This window comes from Chiloscyllium plagiosum, chromosome 24 (assembly GCF_004010195.1).
Source record: "Chiloscyllium plagiosum isolate BGI_BamShark_2017 chromosome 24, ASM401019v2, whole genome shotgun sequence".
Classification (NCBI taxonomy): domain Eukaryota; kingdom Metazoa; phylum Chordata; class Chondrichthyes; order Orectolobiformes; family Hemiscylliidae; genus Chiloscyllium; species Chiloscyllium plagiosum.
In genome coordinates, this window is record NC_057733.1 from 32814979 (window position 1) to 32832209 (window position 17231).

The window sequence follows — 17231 nt, forward strand, 5'->3', positions numbered from 1 at the left end:
GGTAGAACCTTACCAGCAAATGTCTTTTCACCTTCATACGCTGAGAGAAACCAAAAAAGAAAAAAAAGGAAACTGTCAAAGGAAAAATCAATAGCTATACACAATGCATAAAACAGTGAAATGAGCAAGAAAGGAGCAGTTCTGCCTCCAGAAATTCTCAGTAGCGCAGAGACAGTGATTCTATTCAGCGGGCTCATGCCATTAAGAATCCTTAGACAGCCTGCAGCCAGAATGTCCTGCTGAAAGAGTTGGTTAATATCATACATAGAGAAAGGAACAGCCTGCAGCATAAACAGGTTGAGAAGTTTAAACTTCCATCAATAAGATACAGAGTAGGGAGAAGGCACTCAACTGAAACTTCACCCCAAACCCACTGATTAAATTCTTCAGCCAATTTTCACATGTATTTTCTGGATTATAAAAGTGTTTAGAACATGGAACATTGAACAATACAGCACAGAACAGGCCCTTCGGCCCCACGATGTTGTGCCGAACATTTGTCCTCGCTTAAGCACCCATCCATGTACCTATTCAATTGCCACTTAAAGTTCGCCAATGATTCTGACTGCCACTCCCACAGGCAGCGCATTCCATGTCCCGACCACTCTCTGGGTAAAGAACCTACCCCTGACATCTCCCCGATACCTTCCACCCTTCACCTTAAATTTATGTCCCCTTGTAACACTCTGTTGTACCCGGGGAAAAAGTTTCTGATTGTCTACTCTATCTATTCCCCTGATCATCTTATACACCTCTATCAAGTCACCCCTCATCCTTCGCCGTTCCAACGAGAAAAGACCGAGAACTCTCAACCTATCCTCGTACGACTTCCTCTCCATTCCAGGCAACATCCTGGTAAATCTCCTCTGCACCCTCTCCAAAGCTTCCACATCTTTCCTAAAGTGAAGCGACCAGAACTGCACACAGTACTCCAACTGTGGCCTAACCAAAGTCCTGTACAGCTGCAACATCACTTCACGACTCTTGAATTCAATCCCTCTGCTAATGAACGATAATACTCCATAGGCCTTCTTACAAACTCTATCCACCTGAGTGGCAACCTTCAAAGATCTATGTACATAGACCCCAAGATCCCTCTGTTCCTCCACCTGACTAAGAACCCTACCATTAACCCTGTATTCCGCATACTTATTTGTTCTTCCAAAATGGACAACCTCACACGTGGCAGGGTTGAACTCCATCTGCCACTCCTCAGACCAGCTCTGCATCATATCTAAGTCCCTCTGCAGCCGACAACAGCCCTCCTCACTGTCCACAACTCCACCTATCTTCGTATCATCTGCAAATTTACTGACCCACCCTTCGACTCCCTCATCTAAGTCATTAATAAAAATTACAAACAGCAGAGGACCCAGAACTGATCCCTGCGGAACTCCACTTGTAACTGGGCTCCAGGCTGAATATTTACCATCTACCACCACTCTCCGACTTCGACCAGTTAGCCAGTTTTCTATCCAATTGGCCAAATTTCCCTCTATCCCATGCCTCCTGACTTTCCGCATAAGCCTACCATGGGGAACCTTATCAAATGCCTTACTAAAATCCATGTACACTACATCCACTGCTCTACCCTCATCCACATGCTTGGTCACCTCCTCGAAGAATTCAATAAGACTTGTAAGGCAAGACCTACCCTTCACAAATCCGTGCTGGCTGTCCCTAATCAAGCAGTGACTGTCCAGATACTCATAAATCCTATCCCTCAGTACCCTTTCCATTACTTTGCCTACCACAGAAGTAAGACTAACAGGCCTGTAATTCCCGGGGTTATCCCTATTCCCTTTTTTGAACAGGGGCACAACATTCGCTACTCTCCAGTCCCCTGGTACCACCCCCGTTGCCAGTGAAGACGTACATCCACTGCTCTACCCTCGTCCACATGCTTGGTCACCTCCTCAAATAATTCAATAAGACTTGTAAGGCAAGACCTACCCCTCACAAATCTGTGCTGGCTGTCCCTAATCAAGCAGTGTCTTTCCAGATACTCATAAATCCTATCCCTCAGTACCCTTTCCATTACTTTGCCTACCACCGAAGTAAGACTAACTGGCCTGTAATTCCCGGGGTTATCCCTATTCCCTTTTTTGAACAGGGGCACAACATTCGCCGCTCTCCAGTCCCCTGGTACCACCAGAGCAGAGGGATTGAATTCAAGAGTCGTGAAGTGATGTTACAGCTGTACAGGACTTTGGTTAGGCCACATTTGGAGTACTGTGTGCAGTTCTGGTCGCCTCACTTTAGGAAAGATGTTTAGATTGAATACTGTTTCAAAGTTATGTACAATGAAATCAAGCTAAAAATTAAACAGGCTCCCTTTAAGTTGTGGGCGTCTTTACTGACAGCTGGTCAGTAGCTATATGGCTCCAAGCTAATGTTTCATCTTATTGGTCCTCCGGGCTGTAATTGAAATATACTTTACAAGGGTGCAGATCTCCTTGTCAGCCTGCATTGAGAAATATCTAACATCCCTCAATTTTCAGAATATATAAAAATACCTATTACTGGAAATACTTAAGGCAGACTTCATTAAATTCCCTACAGTGCAGAAACAAGCCCTTCGGCCCAACAAGTCCACACTGACCCTCCGAAGAGTAACCCACCCAGACCCATTCACCTACTGCTTACTAATGCACCTATCACTATGGGCAATTTAGCACAGCCAATTCACCTGACCCACACATCTTTAGACTGTGGGAGGAAACCAGAGCACCCGGAGGAAATCCACGCAGAGACAGGGAGAATGTGCAAACTCCACGCAGACAGTCACCCGAGGCTGAAATCGAACACGGTTCCCTGGTGCTGCGAGGTAGCAGTGCTAACCACTGAGCCGCTGTGCTGCCCCAAACTTGACAACCACATTGATGATCACTCTGTTGTTGCTTTACTAAGCTTTCATTTGAAAGCTCAATAGAGCAACATTAGAGTGATTATCAATGTGCAAAACAAAACATACCTTTAAACAATAAAGCCGCATAGATAGCATTATTTTAATAGTTTACCAATAGAAAATTAGTTGAAACATAATCTGAATACTGTTCTGCTACCATACAGGTAGGTTTGGGCTTCTACCTTCAAAAAATAGCAACATTTATTTAGAGGAGGAAATGACATGTATTTAAATCTGGATTGTGAATATATGTGACTGCATCACCTAAAGGAAGTTTTACTGATGGACAACAACAGAAATTCTCCAAGGCTCTTTAGAGATCACTTTCCACCCCCAGGAACATGAACATCGAGAAGAACAAAAGCTGCAGAAACCTGGGAATACTACCATCTGCATTTTCCCCTCCAAAATATTCCCCATCCTGACTTGGGACTACATTACCATTCCTTCAGTGTGGCTGAAACTTGGGACTCGCTCCCTCACAACATTGCTGGTGTGTCATCATCAAACAGCCTGCAACTGCTCAAGGTGACAGCTCACCACCACCTTCTCAAGGGCAACCAGGGAGGGATAACACATACTAGTCCAGCCATCAATGCCCAAGTCCCATAAGTGAACCAAAGAAATACTCTTCCAAATTCATTTCAACACCTGCATTATCCATGTCAGTTTCCCCATAGTCTTAACAAGGGATTGGCTTGTTCATAGAACTCTGTATCGAGCAACAAATTTGTTGAATATATGCATGAAAACCTAAGAGCCTCATTGTTCTGAAGAAACTAATTGCTCAGCAGGTGCTGACTAGTTAGTGCAGAGTGAAATGCATGTAAATGTAGACATACCTGTTGCATGTATGTAGAGAAATGTTCAACATAAAAGACTTATTTACCATTAAGTGCGCTGTTCTGGAAGAGCCTTAAGGGAGTCCTTTATAAATCTGAGAATGCTTTGATTTTGAGTGAAGTTTTGCCATAAATTATACATTTGAAACTTCATTACTGACAGGTGGGCCAACGATGAAACCTTCTCAATATTTCCATGGCAAAATGCATGTATTATGTTCTTGATTAGTTGAAAAGAAACCCATCTTTAAAGCTAGATGTTGATAATGAATGTTCAATATTTATAAAAAATTGGAAGAACTGCAGATGCTGGAAGTCAGAAACCAAAATAGAAATTGCTGGAAAAACTCACCAGGCCTGGCAGCATCTGTAAACAAGTATCAATAGACAATAGATGCAGGAGTAGGCCATTCTGCCCTTCGAGCCAGCACCACCATTCATTATGATCATGGCTGATCATCCTCAATCAGAGTTAACATTTCAGGTCCAGTGACTCTTCATGAGAAGTGATGGTAGCTGGGAAAAAATTGTTTTTATGCAGAAGATAGGGTGGTGAGAGGGGGTAAGGAGTAAATAATAGGTGGAGATAGAGCCCAAAGAAAGAGAAAAACAGTTGGACAGACAAAGGAGTAAATAATGGCCAGCCCAGAAGAATGAATAGCTGTGAATGAGGACTATTAGTGGTTTAACAATGTGCAGTACGCAATAGCAGACCATGTGATAAGGCTGCATGTGTGTATATCGGGCAATAGGCATTGGAGTGCAAATTAGGTTAGATTAGATTACTTTCTGTGTGGAAACAGGCCCTTCGGCCCAACATGTCCACACCAACCCGCCGAAGCGCAATCCATCCATACCCTTACATTTACCCCTTCACCTAACACTACGGGCAATTTAGCATGGCCAATTCACCTGACCTGCACATCTTTGGACTGTGGGAGGAAACTGGAGCACCCAGAGGAAACCCACGCAGACACGGGGAGAATGTGCAAACTCCACACAGTCAGTCGCCTGAGGCGGAAATTGAACCTGAGTCTCTGGTGCTGTGAGGCAGCAGTGCTAACCACTGTGCCACCGTGCCACCCACTATGTGTTTCTTAGGGTAAGAACACGGGAGAAGGTGCTTCAAGCCAGGGAATAATGTGGTATATTAAAGTGATGGGCAACTGGGACCTCAGGGTCTTTTTTGTGGACAGCATGTAGATGTTTCATGAATTGGTCATCCAGTCTATGCTTTGTTTTCCCAGTATAGAGGAGACCGCATGGTGAGCAGTGAGTGCAGTTGATTAGATTGAGTAAAGCGCTGTTTCACCTGAAAGGTTTCTTTGGGCTCCTGGAAATACACTGGCAAGTATCACACTTTGTGCGGTTGCATGTGAAGGTGCCATGGGGCTGAGGGGAGTGAAGGAGGAGTGGACACGATAAACTGGAAAGAACAGTCCTTTCAGAAGGCTGACATGGGAGGGGAGGGGAATGTATCTGGTGGCGGCATTCTGCTGGGAATGGTGGACATGGCGAATGATCCTCTGGTGGGAAGGTAGGTTAGGACAAGGGGCACTCTATTGCTGTTGTAGGAAGGAAGACAGGGGATGAGGTCAGACCCGGCTGAGGACCCTCTCGACTACGGTGCTGTGAAATCTTTAGTTAAGGAAGAAAGTGGACATTTCTGAGGCCCCCTTGTCGAAGCTGACATCATCAGAAGAGATTTGATAAAGATAGAGGAACTGCAAGAATGGAATAGAATCTTTACAGGAAACAGGGTGCGAGGATGTATAGTCAAGGCAACTGTGGGAGTCAGTGAGTTTGTGTGGATAATGATAAATAGTGGGTAATGGTTTGCAGTGGATATTGGTGGCCAACCTATCCCCAGAAATGAAAACAGAGATGTCAGGAATGGAAGGGAGGAGTTAGAGACGGACCAGGTGAAGGTGAGAGCAGGATGGAAATTGGAAGAAAAATTGATAAACTATTTCAATTCTGGATGAGAAAGGGACGCACCACCAATGATATCATCAATATATTGGAGAGAGAGAGTCACATATGTGGACCGGAATAAGACAGATACAAGGAATCTACCACATACTCCGGTCACAGGAGAAAGTGAGGATTGCAGATGTTGGGGAATCAGAGCCAAGAGGTGTGATGCTGGAAAAGTACGGCAGGTTCGACAGCAGGAGCGGGACAGTCGGCGTTTCAGGCATAAGCCCTTCATCAGGAATTTCTGATGAAGGGCTTATGCCCAAAACATCAACTCTCCTGCCTCTCGGATGCTGCCTGACCTGATGTGCTTTTCCAGCACCACATTTCTTGACTCATACTCCAGTCACAAATGATTATGAACCAAAAGGGTGGAGCAGGCTCAAGGGACTGTCTTACTTCTGCTTTTATATTAGCATGTGCCTAAAGCAACATAAGTGAATAAATTACTCAAAGTATGCACTAGCAAGCATCCAACTCTGCTTATACAGTTCATAGTTTCAAATCAAAAGAGTAGATATAATGTTATTTTAGATTTTTATAAGTTATTAATCAAATGCATTTCAGCATTACTGGCTACCAGCATTTGTTTCCCATTTCTACGTGCCATTAAGAAGGTGGTGGTGAGCTGCCTTCTTGAACTATTGCACTCTGCATGTTGTATGGATGCATACAGTGCCATTGGGAAGTTCTCAGATTTTGATCCAGCAAAGAACCAAGTTACAGTTCTGTTCGCCGAGCTGGAAGTTTTTGTTGCAAACGTTTCGTCCCTTGGCTAGGCGACATCATCAGTGCTTGGAAGCCTCCTGCGAAGCGCTTCTTTGATGTTTCCTCCAGAGATTACAACTTCCAGCTCGCGAACAGAACCACAACAACGAGCACCCGAGCTACAAATCTTCGCACAAACTTTGAACCAAGTTACAGCAATACAGCACATGTCCGGATAGTGCCTGGCTTGGAGAGGAAGATGCAAGTGGTATTTTCCGAAGCATCAGTTGCCTTGTCCATCTCGGTGGTAGAGGGCACAGGTTTGGAAAGTGAATTGCTGTACTGCATTTTGTATATGGCGTCCACTGCTGCCACCATTTGTTGACATTGGAGGGAATGACTGTTGAAAGTGGTGGAAGAAGTAAATACCAAGAAAGTGGGCTGTTTTGGTTTGAATGATATTGACCTTCATGAATGTTGCTTAAGGTGCACTCAGCCAGACAAGTGGGGTGTATTCCATTCCACTCCTGAGTTGTGTCTTGTAGATGTTGGACAGGCTTTGGGGAGTCAGAAAATGAGTCAAATCACAGAATTCCCAGCATATGACCAGCTCGTGTAGCCACAGTATTTATATGGCTGGTTCAATTCAGTTTCTGGTCAATGGTAACCTCCAGGATGATGACAGTGGGGAATTCTGTGATGGTACTTACATTGAACACCAGAGGGAGATTGTTGAATTCTGTGCTGTTGGAGAAGTTAATACTTGGCATTTTTCTGGCGTGAATGTTACTTGCCACTTTTGCACCTGCCCTGTAAGTTGTCCAAGTCTTACTACGTACAACATAGGCGTCTTCAGTATCTGAGGGGTCACAGATGTTGCAAAACATTATTCAATCATTACTGAATATCCCCATTTTTGACTTTATACTGTGAGTGAAGGTCAATGATGGAGCAGCTGAAGATGGCCGAGCTTAGGATATTATCTTGCAAAATTCCTTCAGTGATGATATGGAGAGATGGAGTGGAGAGACTTTGTTCTGATTCTCATTGACTTCAGTCTTGTTTTACTCCTTGCTTTCACGCATGATCAACTGCTCTTTTGATGCCAAAGGCAGTCATTCTCACTTCACTCTGAGTTTCAACTCTTTCCCTCCAAGTTTGGTTATTGAGTGGGCCTGGCAGAACCTGAATTGAGCAGCAGTGAGCAGGGTGTTGCTGAGTAACTGTCACTTGGTAGTACTGTTGGTGAGCCCTTCTCAATATTTCCCATACAAATCTGTTAAGAGATGTCATCACACACCCCTACAGCAAGTGGGACTTGAACCTGGGCCTCCTGGTTCAGAGGTAGACAGACAACCATTACACCACAAGAGCTCTCTTATGACCTTTCTATCACCTTGCTGGTAGTTGAGTATAGGGGAAAGTGAGGACTGCAGATTTTGGGGATCAGAGTCGCAAAGTGTGGCTGGAAAAGCACAGCAGGTCAGACAGCACCGAGGAGCAGGAGAGTCAATGTTTTGGGCATAAGCCTTTCATCAGGAATGTGGAGGCTGAGAACATTCCTGATGAAGGACTTATGCCCAAAACATCGACTCTCCTGCTTCTCAGATGCTGCCTGACCTGCTGTGTTTTTCACAACAACTTATGATTGGATTTGTGCTGCTTTTCTTTATGCAGTGAATTGTCCTGTTAACCTGCTCAACACTAACCCCTCAAACAACACTATCAGAAACTTGCCACTCCTTCCTCCTTTCATCCATAGGACCTGTCTTTGTACAAACTGACTGTTATGTTTGTCTACGTAATAAGTGTCTGCACCTCAAAAGTAATACCGTCAATTAGACAGTATTGAAGTATTCCAAGCACAATAATCTTCAATGTACACTCAAAGATTTTGCAAGCTTTATGGGTAGTGAGAGACAGAATTTGAGAGAGGAGATGCAAATGCTGATGGACAATGTGTAACATTAGTTTCTGCTACTTTTATTGTCATTAACAGTTTGTTAAACTTGCTCCCTTTGACTTCAGGAGTCAACACCACTCAGCAGAAATTACCAGTTGATGGCAGTAGCAGTAACAACAAAATTTCACGAATGTCATCCGTTTGCTATCCTAACTTCCTGTAAGACAATCATTCAGAGACCCGCTGAAACTGGCAATCTGCCTTTGATCAATGATTGGTATTTCAGTCTCATCCTGTTTAGGTCAGACCTTGATGAGACAGCTCGCAAGTAAATTTGTTATAAATGTAATCATGAGGTTAAATGGACTCTAATGTACCTGCCTGTCAGCTGATGAGAGGTTGTATCCAAGGATAATTTGTGTTCATAACAGAAGATTTATATCTGCAGTATACAGGATTATTTTTTTTCAATTTCCAAGGTACTCTCACGTGTTTTTAACACATTCCTAAAATACATCTTGCTAAATAGCTGTTTTGATTTATATTGTATGCATTCACAAAAATTATAAATAGCCACAGAATTAGTTTGCAAGTATGCAAAGTTTTGGGGTGGCAAAATATTTTAAAAAGGTTGAAGAAATAAATATAGTTTGCTACAATTTATCTGCATTAAAAATAAACTGTGTCAAAGGATCACAGTAATTATATTATACATATCATATAAGACAGCTAATTAGCCTCAACGGTATCAGAATTGATCCCAGCTGGGAAAAAAAGATAATTGGAAGGACAAAACTAAAATGGTGAAATTGTGAGCAGGAAGACCAGAATGGAAAATGCTAGGAGTCTGGGAGAAGGAGGATAGTGGTGAAGTCTTGTGATTCCAATTATATTTATAGTTAAGACAATTGATTAAATTATTCATCTGTCTGGATATCCAAGTGCAGATTGGATGCTTCACCCACCTGTTTCCTCATTATAACCAGAGAGGCCCTATAGGTTAGCAGGTAGTACCTACTTCTGATTCAGAGGTTCTGGCTCAAGTTATACAGGTTCTGTAATTATGGAAGGAGCATTTGTGATGTACTTAAACAAGTCAGCTGGTTCATCCTTCCATCAATTCTTAACAGGGGGAAAAAAATGTCTGTCAAACTTTGTGGATGTTACAGTTATTAGGGTAATAATGCTACTATAGTTTGTGACTATGCCTTTAACTTAATGTAAAGCTAATGGGGGTGGGAAAATCATCTGACTATTCTGAAGCCAGTCTGAAACAGGCCTGGGTGAGAGGGCTGTTGGACCTTAAAGGAAGGCCTATATTGTTCTACTGGGATGAATGTGCAAGATGCTCATAACTAGTGAAAGTGTTCGGAGCATTTTTGTATACATAAAATTGGAGATTACTAAACTAATTTTCTAGGAAGCTGTTGAAAATGTCAGGTTATAAACAGTTATACATTCTTACTGTCCATTCCAATTGATGTATTGGAATGGAGTTAGTGTCTAAAGAATAACTTATTGGCATTTCTATCAAGATTTAAGGTCTTTTGTGATTTATTGTTGCCATGGAAATAGGGCAAGGGTTTCTAAAGCACCTTGAAACTCCCAGATAAGTTAGTATGCTGGGGTTTGGGAGAGAGGGAGCAGACAGGCCAAACATTTTCATGGTTCACCACTTAGGACAGTATATTGAGATCTTGATTTTTGGGAGGATTGGAAATGACACTGAAAGATTTGCTGAGCTTACACTACAGGAAGAATCACCAGTAAAAATATTCATTCTGAGAAGGCAATGTTCTAGGATTAAAAAAGTTACCAGGCTGACAAAAGGGGGAGGGGTAGAAGGGAAATATTGAGGGATAAGAATCACTTTCAATTGAGTTCTGGAAATCTGACTGCTTATGGTACACTGTAAAGTTGTGAAGAGTGTCTTTAGTATGTGGGAAGTGAAGAATTCTTTTTCAGTTTCAAAGTTTAATTTCTGTACCAAAAATAGTCCTTTTTTTGACTGCCTCTTGCAGTAACAGTCTTTTCTCTAAGTCAAGTAGGTCACTTCAATGTAAGTTATCAATCTCTACTGGGATATTAACACTACTAATTTTAAAATGACAGGTATCATGAAGTTCATTGCTTGATACAATGCTCACATTCTAGTTAAAGATTAAATCACTTTTAAATATTAAGTGAGGTAAATTATCAGAATGTAGTACAAATGTCTTTGAAGCCTAAACGAGCAATTCTACTCCCACTTCTATTTATCCAGTTGGAATGTTGTTAGCATGAAGATGGACAGTTTTTTGTTTTAGCACGACTACCTTGTAGAAACATAGAAAATGTACCAGCTGGCCTACTGGTTCTGTGGAAGCTGGAAACCCTAATCTCACTGTTCACCTTTCGATCTCTCTTTCATCATTTAAGACACTCCTTTTAAACCTGCCTCATCTAGTCCAATATGTCCAAGTTGTTTGGTGTAATATTTTGTTTTTATAATGCTCCTGCCTCTGGACATTTCATTACACTATAAATATAATTTGTTGTGCAAAGCTGTAGCTGCACCTTGCTAACAATATAACAGAGGGATGTTCTGTGACAGCTTTAAACTGGGAATTGCTGACAAATGGGTAAGACTCTGACCCACAAAAATTGTTATAATTAACCTTAAGCAGATCTGCCAGAATTTGACCTTTAATCATTTTTGCTACAGTTACTTGGTTGTAAAACTGGTGAAAACTGAAGTGAGTTTGAAATTTAACTGAAATTGAAATTTAACTGAGGGTGTGAATATTGCCTGTCCTTAATTTTCCCTGATTCATTTATGCTTTCAATAGCTTGAGTGTAAATTGACAAGTATTTAAAAAAAATGTATTTAAGGATTTAATTTGACAGTCAATTCATCAGGTATCTATGAACTCTGGAGGCAATTAAATTGAAGTTAATAACAGATTTGTAGGTGAAAGGAGACAAACAATTTGAAGGACAGAATATTGACTCTCTTTAATTGGGAGTCAATACATGAGCTTTCAGTGGTAGACGGAATTGTCATTAATGAAGGACAAATGATTTTGCGTACTGGCTAGTGTTTTTTCAAGTTGTTCTGCAGCCAAGCCACCATTAATGTTCTGAATTCTACTCCTAGCTAGTTATGTCCAGAACATAAAACCAATTTATAATAATGAGAAGGTACAAATGCTTACCATGAAAAAGAATACTAATTCTACATCAAATAACACTACAAATTGACCTACAACAGTAATATGATAAGAAAGAACCAATCAAAATTAAAATAGATGTCAAAGGCTTCTCAAATGCTCTAATTGAATAGCTAATATTAAAATCTAACAGGGGAAGTTAACTGTTCAGAGTACAGAGCTCTATCCTGTGCAAAGCTATATAATCTCTTCTATGAAATATTGGAAAGGACAACATGAGCTTAAAACAGGATTCCAGGTAACCGCAAAATGTTCTGTATCTTTGAGTGGGAAAATGAGCCAAGACAATACACAAGTTTTTTTTTGTCAAGGACTTCTGGTAGTTCTGAGTACCTGTGGAAACTGTGTAAGCTGGTAGAATCCCAAGTGGTAGGAGGATGGGAAAAGAAATCCGGATTCCCAAAGTTTTGAAATGTTAGTTGTGTCCAAAGTTTGAAGCCATGTAAGTCACTAAAAAATGCTAGCAAGCGAAAACTATTTATTGAAGTTTATAAAGTCATGAGTATAGATAAAGTGAACGACTAGGGTATTTTCTTTAGGGTGGGAGAGTTCAAAACTTGGGGCATATTTTTAAGGTGAGAGGAGAAACATTTTAAGACCGACATGAGGAGCTACTGTTTTTTTAGTGGAATAACTGCCAGAGAAAGCAGCGGATGCAGATACAGTTACAATCTTTAAAAGACATTTGGATAAATTCATGAATAGCAAAGGACTGGAGTTATATGGACCAAGTGCAGGGGCTGGTGGGACTAGTTTAGTTGTTTAGCTTGGGAACATGGTCAGTGTGAACTGGTTGGACTGAAGGGTCTGTTCCCATGCAGTATCACTTTGGTGCAACTTGGCAGACGAGTTAAGTTTTGGAAAGCCATGAGATCCTTCTCCATGTTAAAAGTCAGCATCTCACTCAAAGTCCCTGAAAAGATTACAAGCAAACCACACTGAGTATCTTTTGTATTCTACCCAACAAGAACTTAGCTTCCGACTTCACTCTCTGTCAGAAAGATCCCTTACTTTCATTTCATTAATCTAGCCATCAAGTGGTCTTACTTTTCCTCTGACCTCCTACAGTTCCTGTTCTTTTCCTTCAGCCACTTAGGGCCTTTAGTTTGGAATCCCTCCAAAAGTCTCCCATCTTTTCCTTAAGACACTCCTTAAAACTTAATTCTTTAATGTCCATTGATGGCACTGTGGCTCAGTAGTTAACACTGCTGCCTCACAGCACCAGGCACCAAGGTTCAACTCTAGCCCTAGGTGACTGTGTGGAATTTGCACATTCTCTCTGTATCTGCAAGTGTCTCCTCTAGATGCTCTAGTTTCCTCCCACAGTTCAAAGATGAGCAGGCGAGGTGGATTAGCCATGGTAAATGCAGGGGTTACAGGGATAGGGCTGGGTCTATGTGGGATGCTGTTTGGGAGGCTTAGTCTGGGCTGAATGGCGGGCTTCCACATTGTAGGGATTCTATGATCCCACCAAAGATGTCCATTCTCTATTCTCTCTTTCACAATGCCTTCATAAAACAATTTTAAACTTTTAGTGTTGAAAGGCTACATAGATGCAAACTGCCAATGGGAGTTGTAAAGGGGCTGTTTTATGTCTCAGCAGTTCTGGTTGTACATATTCCTTGTCTTTAAGACAGCTCTCCTTTTGAGGACCCCATGTACTGTGAGGACGTAAGGTTGTGACTCTGCCTGCCAGTCTGTAAGGAAAATGAAGTGGTGAGCTGATTGTAAGTCAGTCTGAGAGGTGCCCTGATAATGTGGTCAGGCTGGTACTTAGCAAATGACAACCTCCATGGGCAGAGGGTTCAGATGGTTTCTGCCCAAAGAGTATGCCCTGAGATGTTGGGGGAATACTGGACAACATAGAGGCTTGGAGCAGATGTTGGTGAGCTGTCACTATTCACTTATGGCTGGAATATTTACATTGGGAATTAGTACAGTCCAGTTTCTCAGCACTGCTTAGGAGAGCTCACTTGATACTTTACAGTGTGGCTGCCCTGTGGTATAGCATGCAGTGAGAGGCACCCATCACAAGCATCTGAACAGGGTGCATCTTGGGGCTTCTAGCGCTTGTTTATTTTACACTTAGTGGGATGCTCTCAGTGTCTCTGCCCTGCCTGGCCTTTTTGTGTACTGCTCCTTCATCAACTGTCACTACTATCCTGGCTTCAATGGGGGTGTGAGGGGAGAGGCACAGTGTAACACTGTTTGACATAACTAAGCCCTGGGGCTCAGGGGCTAAATTGAAATGAGAAGTTAAGAGTTGGATGGGAATGGCAAGAAGATTTGTCAGGCATGACCTCTCCTTGATGAAACCATGCTAACTTTGCCCTATTTTACGATGCATGTTCAAGTATTCCGAAATCTCAGCCTTCACAATGGATTCCAAAATCTTAACAACGACTGAGGTCAAGCCAATCTGCCTACAATTACCCATCTTTTTGCCTTACTCCCTTTTTAGGTAGTGGGTTACATTCTCTGGGGCCCTCCCTGACTCCAGTGATACCAGAAAGATCACTACCAAAAGCTCCACTATCTCTTCAGCTATCGACTTCAGAACTCTAATCAGGCTCTGCAGGAGCAGTTACAGAAACACAAGCCTGAGCTCAAAGTGATGTTGTAGAAAATGACTGATCTGTAAAAATGGGTGGAGATCAACCATGTACATAATGGAAGAGCTGGCAATGACTCAGTCCTTTCAGAAGTAAATGCAAACAAGAATGCTCGAGTTAAAGAAATTAAGTAGGAGATAAGAAATAAAAAGCAGGAAATTCAGACATTAAAGAAAACCCAATAAAAAGTTTGAGAAGCTGAATAATATTAGAACAGGCTATGGAAAAATAAAACTGGGCCATAGCTAAATCTTTGATTATAGTTTGTGAGAAGATTTGTAGATCGGGTGCTCGTTGTTGTGGTTCTGTTCGCCGAGCTGGGAATTTGTGTTGCAGACGTTTCGTCCCCTGTCTAGGTGACATCCTCAGTGCTTGGGAGCCTCCTGTGAAGCGCTTCTGTGATCTTTCCTCCAGCATTTGTAGTGGTTTGAATCTGTCGCTTCCGGTTGTCAGTTCCAGTTGTCCGTTGCAGTGGCCAGTATATTGGGTCCAGATCGATGTGCTTATTGATTGAATCTGCGCATGAGTGCCGTGCCTCTAGGAATTCCCTGGCTGTTCTCTGTTTGGCTTGTACTATAATAGTTGTGTTGTCCCAGTCAAATTCATGTTGCTTGTCATCTGCGTGTGTGGCTACTAAGGATAGCTGGTCGTGTAGTTTCATGGCTAGTTGGTGTTCATGGATGCAGATCATTAGCTGTCTTCCTGTTTGTCCTATGTAGTGTTTTGTGCAGTCCTTGCATGGGATTTTGTACACTACGTTGATTTTGCTCACTCTGGGTATCGGGTCCTTCGTTCTGGTGAGTTGTTGTCTGAGTGTGGCTGTTGGTTTGTGTGCTGTTATGAGTCCTAGTGGTCGCAGTAGTCTGTCTGTCAGTGCAGAAATGCTCTTGATGTATGGTAGTGTGGCTAGTCCTATGGGTTGTGGCATGTCCTCATTCCGTTGTCTTTCCCTTACATTGTATAGGTGTTCTTCTTCCTGTTTTTGCAGTTCTGGTGTACTGCAGTGTGTTGTGGCCCTTTTGAATAGTGTCTTGATGCAACTTCTTTTGTGTGTGTTGGTGTGGTTGCTTTCGTAGTTCAGGACTTGGTCTGTGTGTGTGGCTTTCCTGTATACCTTTGTGGTGAATTCTCCGTTAGGTGTTCTCTGTACCATCACGCCTTGGAATGGGAGTTGGTTGTCCTTTTCTTCCTCTCTAGTGAATCGGATTCCTGTGAGTGTGGCGTTGCTGATCCGGTGTGTGTTCTCTATTTCTGTGTTTTTAATGATTACAAAGGTGTCATCCACATATCTGACCCAGAGTTTGGGTTGAATTTGCGGTAAGACTGTTCTAACCTTTGCATTACCGCTTCTGCTATGAGTCCAGAGATGGGTGAGCCCATGGGTGTGCCGTTGATTTGTTCATATATTTGGTTGTTGAATGTGAAGTATGTTGTGAGGCACAGGTCCAGTAGTTTGAGTATGCCGTCTTTGTTGATAGGTTCAACGTCCTGTCGTCTGTTCTGTATGTCCAGCAGGTTGGCTATTGTTTCTCTGGCTAGGGTTTTGTCGATAGAGGTGAACAGTGCCGTTACATCGAATGAGACCATGGTTTCTTCCTTGTCTGTGTGTATTTCTGATGATGTCCAAGAATTCCTGTGTTGACTGTATTGAGTGTCTGGATCTGCTGATCAGGTATTTCAGTTTCTGCTGTAGTTCTTTCGCCAGTTTGTGTGATGGGGTCCCTGGTAGTGATACTATGGGTCTGACTGGGATGTCTGGTTTGTGCACTTTAGGTAGTCCATAGAATCTGGGGGTATTGTTGCTTTCAGGTTTCATTCTCTGTAGGTCAAACCTGGTTATCTGTCCGTTTTTTTTGTAGGTTCCTCAGTGTGTTGTTTATCCTATTGGTGAGCTGTGGGGTGGGGTCAAACTCCCTCTTTTGGTAGGTGTTGGTATCTGCAAGTAGTTGCGCTTTTTGGATGTAGTCTGCTATGTCAAGGATGACCGTCATTCCACTCAGACCCATATTATCACTACCAGGTACACCATCACACAAACTGGCTAAAGAACTACAGCAGAAACTGGAACACCTGATCAGCGGATCCAGACACTCTATACAATCAACACAGGAATTCTTGGACATCATCAGAAATACACACATAGACAAGGAAGAAATCATGGTCTCATTCGATGTAACGGCACTGTTCACCTCTATCGATAAAACCCTAGCCAGAGAAACAATAGCCAACCTGCTGGATATACAGAACAGACGACAGGACGTTGAACCTATCAACAAAGACGGCATACTCAAACTACTTGACCTGTGCCTCACAACACACTTCACATTCAACAACCAAATATATGAACAAATCAACGGCACACCCATGGGCTCACCCATCTCTGGACTCATAGCAGAAGCGGTAATGCAAAGATTAGAACAGACAGTCTTACCGCAAATTCAACTCAAACTCTGGGTCAGATATGTGAATGACACCTTTGTAATCATTAAAAACACAGAAATAGAGAACACACACTGGATCATCAATGCCACACTCACAGGAATCCGATTCACTAGAGAGGAAGAAAAGGACAACCAACTCCCATTCCTAGGCGTGACTGTACAGAGAACACCTAACGGAGAATTCACCACAAAGGTACACAGGAAAGCCACATACACAGACCAAGTCCTGAACTACGAAAGCAACCACCCCAACACACACAAAAGAAGTTGCATCAAGACACTATTCAAAAGGGCCACAACACACTACAGTACACCAGAACTGCAAAAACAGGAAGAAGAACACCTATACAATGTATTCGCCAAAAACTGATACCCGCACAATTTCATCAACAGATGCCTAAGGGAAAGACAACAGAACGAGGACATGCCACAACCCAAAGGACTAGCCACACTACCATACATCAAGAGCATTTCCGAACTGACAGACAGACTACTGCGACCACTAGGACTCATAACAGCACACAAACCAACAGCCACCACAGGTCCAGTAGTTTGAGAATGCCGTCTTTGTTGATAGGTTCAACGTCCTGTCGTCTGTTCTGTATGTCCAGCAGGTTGGCTATTGTTTCTC

At 42.5% G+C, this 17231-nt stretch overlaps 1 protein-coding gene across 3 annotated transcripts in view; it reads right to left on the reverse strand.

Moving 5' to 3' along the window:
- sdk2b (sidekick cell adhesion molecule 2b) overlaps positions 1-17231 on the reverse strand; it is a 949565-nt gene that overhangs the window by 306130 nt on the left and 626204 nt on the right. The window contains exon 1 of one of the 3 annotated variants that reach the window (XM_043714748.1): positions 14-34. The exons of the other annotated variants lie outside the window; for them this stretch is intronic. The gene's annotated coding sequence lies outside the window, so the exon portion shown is untranslated. Of the gene's footprint in view, positions 1-13; positions 35-17231 lie in introns of those variants that run through there. 3 annotated transcript variants of the gene reach the window in all.